Below are 9,755 nucleotides of genomic sequence, written 5' to 3'. Positions count from 1 at the left end.
TTTTGGTGCCTTACTTCATGAAGTTCCTTGGTGCAATCTCTAACTTTGTGATTATAACAGCATATAGTGATTATATGTGTGTATATCAATCTCTTCCAGATAGAAGTTGTCCAAAAGTAAGGCATCCTCTTATTACCCTTCTAGTTCTAATTTCTAGGAGACTAAAGGTGCCTCATTAATATCTGTGGAGTGACAGTATCCCTAAGTACATCCTTAGAGACATGGTTAGCACAGTGTTTAACGACAGTTTCAAAATCAGAGAAGACAACCTGAACTACAAAATTGTTTAGAAAATATTTCCAGAGAAATCAATAATTCAGTGAGGTAGGAGAAGTACATGCAAATGCTAGAGTTTTTAAATTAATTAGAGCCTCTTTGCATTCATAAATGTCCTCCATAGGTATTTTATCTAGTTTCTAGACTACAGCATTTTAATAAAATGGCTACTGTGACTGATTAAATGTTTATATCATTAAATAATTCTAGGGAAAACAATGTATATGTTTATAATATGCACATGTGCTTATGCATAGATGTGCATGAATAAAACAGAAGAAACCAGTAATAATACTACTCACTAATGTGGTCCATTGACCAAACTACCAAAAGCGAGGTGCAAAATACATTTTAATATATGATAAGTCAATAGCCTATACCTACATCATATAGGGAAATATTCACAAGTGTAAACCCATAAGCCTGACTAATAAATTGGAGGTTATATTCATTTTTCCAGTTAAATGTAATTTTCTAGGCAGTACTTAAACCTAATTTGTAAAGCTATCTATACTGACTCTTTCTTTTGATAGTAAACTTCATCATCATCATATATTCTTAGAACTTCAAGGAATGCATGGACTATTAAGTCAAAACTCTTTACACAGCAATGTGATCCTTCGAAAATATGTCATTCTCAGTGGGTATACCAAATAAACTTTTAAAAAGGGAAGGGGAAAGAAGTATTCTAATTGCAGGCATGATTCTACATTCACTATGTTTAAGCAATGTAAAGGAAGCCAATGTTGCTTCAGAATGTGGATTATTTACTATAGGTCTTCAGACAAGGGTATAATTTTCTGGAAGACTGCCTTTATATGCAAATAGGGAAAGATGGATATTGGAAATGTACACAAATAGGGAAATATGGATAGTCTATCAATGGAACTCGGTTTTATGTATTTCTATTATAACTCACATACATATTTTTCTTTGGGTATCAAAGACATCACCTAGTTGAAACAAATCTGCTCTATGTTAAATGTTAAACAATGACCTTATTATGCATAAATTTATTTTCAAAGGTTGAGAAGGGGGAAAAGCAAAAAACATTATGACACTGTTGCACCAGAACCTAGGAAAGTCATAAAAATAGGTTGGGGGGAGGGATAAATTAGGGGGTTGGGATTGACATACACACTACTACATATAAAATAGGTAGTAAGGACCAACTGTATATCACAGGGCAATCTACTCAATACTCTGTAATAACCTACATGGGAAAAGAATCTAAAAAGAATCTATATATGCATATGTACAACTGATTTACTTTGCTATATACCTGAAACGACACAACTTTGTAAGTAAACTATACTCCCATAAAATTTATATGAAAAAAGTAGGTAATCAATTTATGTGAAAGGAGGGCACAAAGTGGATATTAATGAAACAGATACACTTTTCTATGTCACCTGGTAATAGGAGCAAAAGCTGACTTGTGGAGTTCACAGAAAAGTTAGAAAATTATTTACAGCACTAGTCATAGGAGTTCTCTATGCAGATCCTGAAATAGTGTGCTCTCTCTCTCTCTCTCTCACACACACACACACACACACTTCTCAAGCTATTTAGGAGGACTTGATAACACTTTCTGATAAGCCAAGTAGTTAGTTAAAACATTTTAGAAGATTTTGTAGCTGTTGCTGCTATTGTTTTAAGCAAGTTATAGGAAACCCAGAACAATTTTCTGGAATAATAATAGCTTAAGAAAACTTTAAATATAGGATTGAAGTTAGAGTGAATTTTTTTCATGAGATATTATGTTCAACAGTAGTAACATTAAAAATCAAAGTGCTAAAATGAAATAAAAGGAATCCAAGTTGGAAAGGAAGAAATAAAACTGTCATAGTTTGCAGATGACATGATATTACAGATAAAAAAATCCTGAACATGCCACCCAAAAACTACTAGAGCTTATCAATGAATTTGGTAATGTTGCAGAACACAAAATTAATATAAAGAAATCTGTTTCATTTCTACATGCTAACAATTAACTATCAGAAAGAGAAAATAAGGACACAATCCCATTTATAATCATATCTAAATAATAAAAAAGCTAGAAACTGTAAGACACTGATGAAAAAAATTGAAGACAATACAAACAGATGGAATGATATACTGTGTTCATTCATTGGAAGAATTAATATTATCAAAAGGACTGCACTACCCAAAGCAATCTATGGATTTAATGCAATCCCTATCAAAATACCAAGGGCATTTTTTACAAAGCTAAACCAAGTAATTTTAAAATTTGTATGGAAACTCAAAATATCTCAAGTAGCCAAAACAATCTTGTGAAAGAAGAACAGAACTGGAGGAGTCAGGCTTTCCATCTTCAGAATGTATTACAAAGCTATAATAATCAAAACAGTATGGTGCACAAAACCAGATGCACAGATTAATGGGACAGGAAAGCACAGTAATTAACCCACACATTACGGTCACTAATCTACAACAAAGGAGGCAAGAACATGCAATAGAGTACTACTTCAATAAGTAGTGCTGGGAACACTGGTTAGGGCTATGAAAATAATAAAATTAGATCATTCTCTAACATCATATGCAAATATAAACTCATAATGGATTAGAGACCTAAATATAAGACCAGATACTATAAAACTGCTAGAGGAAAACAGGCAGAACACTCTTTGATATACATTGAAGCAATATTTTTTTTAAACTCTCTCCTAAAGTAACAGAAATTAAAGCAAGATAAACAAATGGGACCTAATGAAACTTATAAGCTTTTGCATAGCAAAGGAAACCATTGAAAAAATGAAAGGACAATATACTCAATGAGAGAAAATATTTGCAAATGAAATGATTGATAAGGGATTAATAGCCAACATGTGTATAAATAGCCCATACAACTCAACATTAAAAAAAAATTTAAAAATGGGCAGAAGAACAGAGTAGATATTTTTTCCAAATATAACTTCTTCTACATTACCATCCAATTATTATTATTTAAAATACATTTTGCAGATGTAACCTTTGTAAATGGATAATGTATATTAACTCTCAACTGTTTCAAAACTTCGTAACTTTAATTGTCTGAATATAGTGGTTAAGTCCACCACAAGGCACCTTTGTCACTCCATTACAAATACTCAAAGTGAAAGGCCAGGGTCTAAAGTAGTATCCCTAGGGAAATTAAAAGTCAACGTAATTTCTAAGATTGAAGAAATTATTCCAATATGGAGAAGCAAAAGTTTATTTAAAGTTATCAGTAAAATAAGTTATTTCCAGAATATTCTACATGTTAATTAGAATTAACATGCCATTCAGTTGAATTTGGATGTTATCTACTCCTCTTAGGAGTTGAGTTATCATTGACTGCCTGCTCTCAGAGACAGTCAAATCCTATTGTCACCTTCTTCAGCCCCATACAGAACCAGGGAACATACCTTTGGATGCTGGTTTTTGTGGAGTACTAGACACAAACTGTAGTGATCTTTGTCCAAATGGGGACATCAAACACATGATCACTTATCCCCACAATGCCTTGTCATCCACCTTTCCACACTGCTTCCTTGTCTTAGGCAGAAAACCTTGTAACACATCACTGAATGGCAGCACCCTTCACTTATATCAAAGATGATTTCATTTTGAGGAGAAAATACTTCTCAACATCACTTTAATGCTGAACATCAGCAAATCTTCTAGTTGGCATAAACTGTCTTATCTTTTCCCTTTTCACTATCCCCTCAGCCCCTATGCATCTGTCTCCTAAGGGTCCACGCTTCATTTCTGCTTCAGGCTCTGCCTCATGCTCTTCCTGGGTAGAATTCCATGCATGACAACCTCCATCACCTCATTTTAGCCACTCGCCCCTAGAGACATTCCATACTTAGAATTTTCTCTTCTTTCTTAGGAAAACTCCCTTATCCTAAGTTGCCACATTCCATGTGACTTTAGAAAAACTAGCATAGGCTAATATGTTAATGTGTACAAATAACATTACCTGCCCCACCCACAAAGTGATAACTTAACATTGGGGATTATAATTACCCAGAGGAGAATCTATAAATGTTGAAAAATTTCAGGCAAATTTGCAGGAAGTTCATCATTTCAGACAGGTGATTGTCTTTTAATGTCTTTCAATTCCATTAAGTGTTTGCTGATGCACTAGAAGTAGCATACAATACTCCATCAAAGGCTGAAAGTCTATTGGTCATGCAAACAAGTAACCAACATGTTTTGTGCTCCTCTGGTCTCATTTTCCTTTTTAGGTCTTAGTCATGGTAGTTTACAACATGGTATTTAGACAAGTGAGAGGGACTCAAATCAAGTCATGCTAACAGCCTTCTCTGGTGAAGGCTTCTTCTTGGAAAGAGAATTGGGAAAAGCAGATGGTAAATGTCACATTGGATCAGCTGTGCTGTGTGGACAACACAGAAGGGTCTCAGTGGGCCCTGTGTTGTCCACCCTGGGCATGAGGCAGTGACACACATCTGACTAAGGCTGCTCCTGTGAGGAACAACCACCAAAACACTGTTATTGTTTGATGAAAAGAGCCCTGCGGATTGTTTTTGATCTGCATATTAACAAAGATGAGAGAGACAGCCAGGTTATTTCTTAGAAGCAGCAAGAAAGACATATTACCTTGAAAATGTGCAAGCTACATCTCTGCTGGAAAATACACAGAGACAAAACAAAACCCCCCAAAACAAGCAAAATATCCTTTCATCCAGAATCCGTGGCTTGCTTTTCTTTTATTCCTCAGTCTATGAGAATATGCGAAAATGCACAACATTCAGACGTGCAGCCTGATCAAGTGATCATCTCTTATAATGTTCCTCTATTTAAGGCAACAAGCAGATGGAGGGTTTACGAGCAAGGCTGGTAAAAGTAAAAGCAAATGATTGTAATAGTTGTACTTTTAATAGGATTCCTCACAATCTAAAACATTATTCCCCAAGGAACAAATTGTTCTATAAAATTGCATTACTTAGGGAAGAGACAGTCTGCCCTGACTTTGCTGAGGCAACAGAAGACTCAAGGAAGCCTTCTGGCGCAGGGGGCTCTCAAGTCAGTTGGGTGTCCTGGGAGGGAGGACACTGGGATGTCCAGCACCATGATTCCCAAAGAAAAAACTCAGTGGCATATGGTGAAAAGTAGAAAAGACCAAGGGGTGAAAGGGAATGTGATATATGTCTGAGCTGGGCTTGAATTTATTGCCTTCTAATGTTCTTTGAAAAACACAGTTTGGGAAATTCCTAGGGATTTTGCATGCAACATCACTTCTCCCTCTGCCAATCCAGACCAAAGTCTAGCTTGGAGCTCAGCATATCGTGCTTAACAAAGAGTGGAACTGTAAACAACCCAACACTAATTCATTATCATTATCCCTCTTTAAGAGAAACACAACTCACTATAATTCTATCATGAAGATGAATACACTGTAGTGAGGGCCTTTACGTAAATTATAATTAAAGCTAATCTCAATTAAAGTTATTACACCATTTGGGGAGAAAATAAACAACCCAAAGGGAGGGGAAACAGTGTGGTCAATAACTCACTCCAAAAATATATTCTTTTTTTTCTGCCTCCAAAGCTTGCATTGAGGGAGGCATTCTTGCGCATGATACAAATGGTTCTGACATTAAGAAAAGTAAACAAGTAAGAAAAATAAAGATGGAAAAATTCTGTGGTCAGTTCACAAGTGCTTTTTTATTGTTGGAGGCAGGGTTAAAGCCTTTTATGAAGACAAGGATATATGGGCCGCTAGATTGGATGTGACACTGGACTAGTCTAGCTGCCCTTGCACAGAACTCAGGCTGCCTGTAAGATGCCAGGAACAAAACATGGGCTGGTGCTTCCAAACACAGAGCCAGGGTGGGACTGCATACAACTCAGTGAAAGCATCGTCCCAATGCTGTTTTGTAGACCAAATTAGAGGGAAGGTACTAGACTCTGGTTATTAATGGGTTTGAGAGATAAAGCCAAACATGCCATATTCTCTACTTATTAATGGTCTTAAGGATTTCCATCTCAATTTGTCTCAATAACTGATTACCAGAGGTTGTGTAATCTACAGGAGGGGCTCCTGCCAGCCCCAAAGCAAGTCATTCAAGGACTGTGTTGACTCAGCAGGCCTAAGGCCATATATATTGGAATGGAGAGAGCAGGTTCTTCTTGGGTGTCTCAGGGGTTCCAAGTCCTTAAAGATGTTTTTACCCTAGCAACTCTCTGGTCATTTGGTGTCTGTAACTGGGAAGGATCTTCTTTCACATTTTGCTGTCCTCAAACTAACCTGATACTGGGAAACCTGAGACAATGAACACCTAGTCTAAAGGAAAGCAAAAATAAATGGTAGTGTGTCAAGAGCAACTAGACTTTCCAACATCCTCTAATGGTGTACTGGAACATTAAATGGAATTACAGCCACCCAACCAGTATGATCACATTTATTTTCCTTGAAACATGAGGGCTAGAATACAGCCAAAGGTGCAAAAACACCACCTCACAAGCTGTGGATTTCATTTCTGAGAGGTCCTGAGAAATATAGCAAACTCAAAGGGTTCATGCTTTTTATGAAAGACCATTTGATCTGGGGGGTGTTTTCTACAGTCTTCACTTTCCTTTTTCACTTCCTAACCTATCACTTTATCTTTTATCACCTCACTACCTTTAAATACCACCCAAAGGATCAGGCCAGCTCCAAACACAAACATAGCCATAGACATAGCTGGAGGGTGTGTGGTTAAAAATACATAAATAACTCAGAGTCCTTGGTACAACCAGAACCTGGTGTTGGAAAGATGCCTGCCACTGCATAGTATTCAGGGCAAGAAGTGGATTTGGAAATGAACAAGACATGATAAAGTCCAGGGTTTTATAGTCAGGGATTTAGGAAAAGAAATTTACTCCAATACACGAACTATAAGAACATGAAGCTCACTGTCATCATATGACCTGGATAAGAACTGACCTCTTCTGTTCTCTGAAAAACAGCAACTGAAATGCATTGCCTGGGATCAAGATGCTAAAGGGTGATGGAGGTGGGGCAGAAGGGGGCTATGCAAAATACAAGAGGTTAAGGTTTAAGGGAAAAAAGGATGAGGAGCCTTCCTCTAAATTTGCTCTGACTATTTCACTAACGATAAACCCGCAGCATAATGGTATCAGAAGGATTTCTACTCAATAGGCAAGCTAAAGACACAGTCTCTCTCACTTGACTGCAGCCACTGAGCATGCTCAGGGAGGCCCCAGGTGTGACCTCTGCTCCCCTGTGAGCAGTGGAGGGGCCAGGCAATCTATCATGGTGTTCATCCTGTCAGCCCTGGTGCTTCGCCACTGCTGTCTGTCACCCTGGTGGATGAGACCTGCTTAAGGGCAATCATGTCAATCTCTATGTGACCACTCAGTCTAAGGCAGAAGGATGATCTTGACAGGCCTAGCGAAGTCAGCAGAAGTTACCAAAAGCTGAAGTCACAGCCTTCCCACAGAGATGCAATGTGGGCCATTGTCTTTTTATTTAGCTTTTTCTTTATTTTTGCTTTCCCTTTTTTTCTTTCACTCTTAGGTCACTGGCTAAGGCATATAGAACTTGCCTTCAGAGCTGGTCATCTCGGATAAATCTGTTGCCCTCCGAGTTTTTACCATAGTAAACATAGCGACACTTCCCCAGGACACCTGCAAATAAAAGGAAACACATCATTACAGGTGGCACAATTAGGATAGTAGGAAAACACAGGTGCTGAAAAGGGGAAACACACCACAACCACAGGTCCAATGGGTGGCAGCAAATGGACTAAAGCCCCAGAAGGGAAGGACCCTATTCTCTGTCCTCAGGGTTGACATTCAAACAAAATGTGACCAGAGCACAGGGTCCTAGGAATAATGTTTTTCCTGCATGATTTCTCCTCCACATTTCAGAGAATGTTCTAGTTCAGCCAATTACTTCTCAAAACAAAGCACAGTCCTCTCTTCTCTCCAAGTTCCCTTATTGGAGTTTCTAAAAATGGAAAATTAAGAGTTTAAAGATGGGCCCTGCCTAAACAAAAGATATAAAACAGCCTTCCCAGAATGTGACTAGTTTCAAAGGCTTTATCATGAATCAATTTTGTTAACTTCCAGAGAGAAGCTTCCAAATCACAGGAGGCATAAAGTATGGATGATTAAAAAAGAGTGGTAGTGTTGACAAAATGCCACACAGAAAGTTATACGAGGCACCACATTAAATGGCCTCTTCTTAGCAGAAGTCCTGAACTGGATTCTCAGGTTGGCATGCTTGTGATTTTCAACTTCAGTTTTATTTTAAGTAGTTTTGTGGCTCCAAACATAGCTTTGCTCTCATTCAAGGAGATTGTAGTAAGACTTAACTGTAAACAACAGCCCTAGAATAAGGTCAAACATTTTCATCAACTCCATATTCCATACTAAATACCCATAAGAAATCACCTGCCAGCATTATTTTGAAAGCTGTGTGTAGGGTTATTAAGAAAAAAAAATCAAGTTTTCCAAGAAAACATGTGTAACTACAATTTGCTTTCTTTGTCACCTTGGATATTTTTCTTCTAATTTTAGAAAAACTAACTTAAAATTCAGCTTCACGGAGTTGTCTTATTGCTAGTAGTATCTGGATCTCTGAAGTGTGCATAACCACAAAAACAAAAACAAAGTCCATAAAATATAAATTCATGATCTGCAAATCTGTCTATAATAATAGCTACCTATATACATGATTTTCCCATTATCTTGATAGTGTGAAACCAACAACCCACTATCTAGTATTCATTTGGGATAAATTAGCACTTGAAACTATGCAGGTTCTTGACATCAGAAGTACTACACAGTGAATACTCTGGATTGTACAGGAGATGTTTTTCCACGATAGAACTTTAGATATTACTCTTAAACAAGGATTAAAAATGACTCAGAAATGACTGTTTTAAAGAGAAGGCAGATGCTCCTTGGTTTGGATGGCTTGGGACAAGCTGGGAACAGCTAGGGTCACAGAATCCCAGCAAGCTGGCAATGGAGAGAGGATGACATCACTCCATGGCCTCAGAATGAACCTTGGACGTGCTCTCATCACCTCTATTTCTGCCATGTTCTTCTGAGCAAGTTCTCTGTGGACCATTCCTCCCCATTGGCCGTGCTTTCTCTTTGGCCCCCAGTCCCCGAGTTCTGCTTTTTAATATTGGTCTGGTGCCTGGAATCTTGAGCTTGGATGAAACCTCCCTGAGACCCTTCCTGGGGCCTAAATATTCGTTTTGGTTGTTGGCACTGAGCTGTTCCCTTCATGGTGTTGAAGTATGTCACACCCCGAGTTGTGCTAATATTGTCACCAATGTGAGGACAGGTCTGTGGGTACAGCTGCTCGGGCTGCATTCCAAGCACAGCATCCCTACAGGCCTGGGTGGGAGTGTCTTCGAAGTTTCTGAAAATCCACAAGGGGCTTCCTTAAACATAAATGATTTTCAATAAACCCTCAAGAAGCTGGAAGGATGAGACCGAGGGCTATTAATTTC

General features: G+C 38.0%; 1 long non-coding RNA gene across 1 annotated transcript in view; it reads right to left on the bottom strand.

Moving 5' to 3' along the window:
• Positions 1–2,602: 2,602 nt before the first annotated feature.
• Positions 2,603–9,755, bottom strand: part of LRMDA (leucine rich melanocyte differentiation associated) — a 1,116,486-nt gene continuing 1,109,333 nt past the window's right edge. Inside the window, exons 11-12 of the long non-coding RNA XR_014828236.1 lie at positions 7,833–7,914; positions 2,603–5,118 (exon numbers count right to left, since the gene is read on the bottom strand). This is a non-coding gene — a long non-coding RNA (leucine rich melanocyte differentiation associated). The remainder of the gene's footprint in view (positions 5,119–7,832; positions 7,915–9,755) is intronic.

This window comes from Sus scrofa, chromosome 14, assembly GCF_054392235.1.
Source record: "Sus scrofa isolate SSC_HxYL_T2T_F1_AM1 chromosome 14, Sscrofa_HxYL_maternal_Yorkshire_Landrace_v2.0, whole genome shotgun sequence".
Classification (NCBI taxonomy): domain Eukaryota; kingdom Metazoa; phylum Chordata; class Mammalia; order Artiodactyla; family Suidae; genus Sus; species Sus scrofa.
This window is presented reverse-complemented; position numbering and strand designations above follow the sequence as displayed.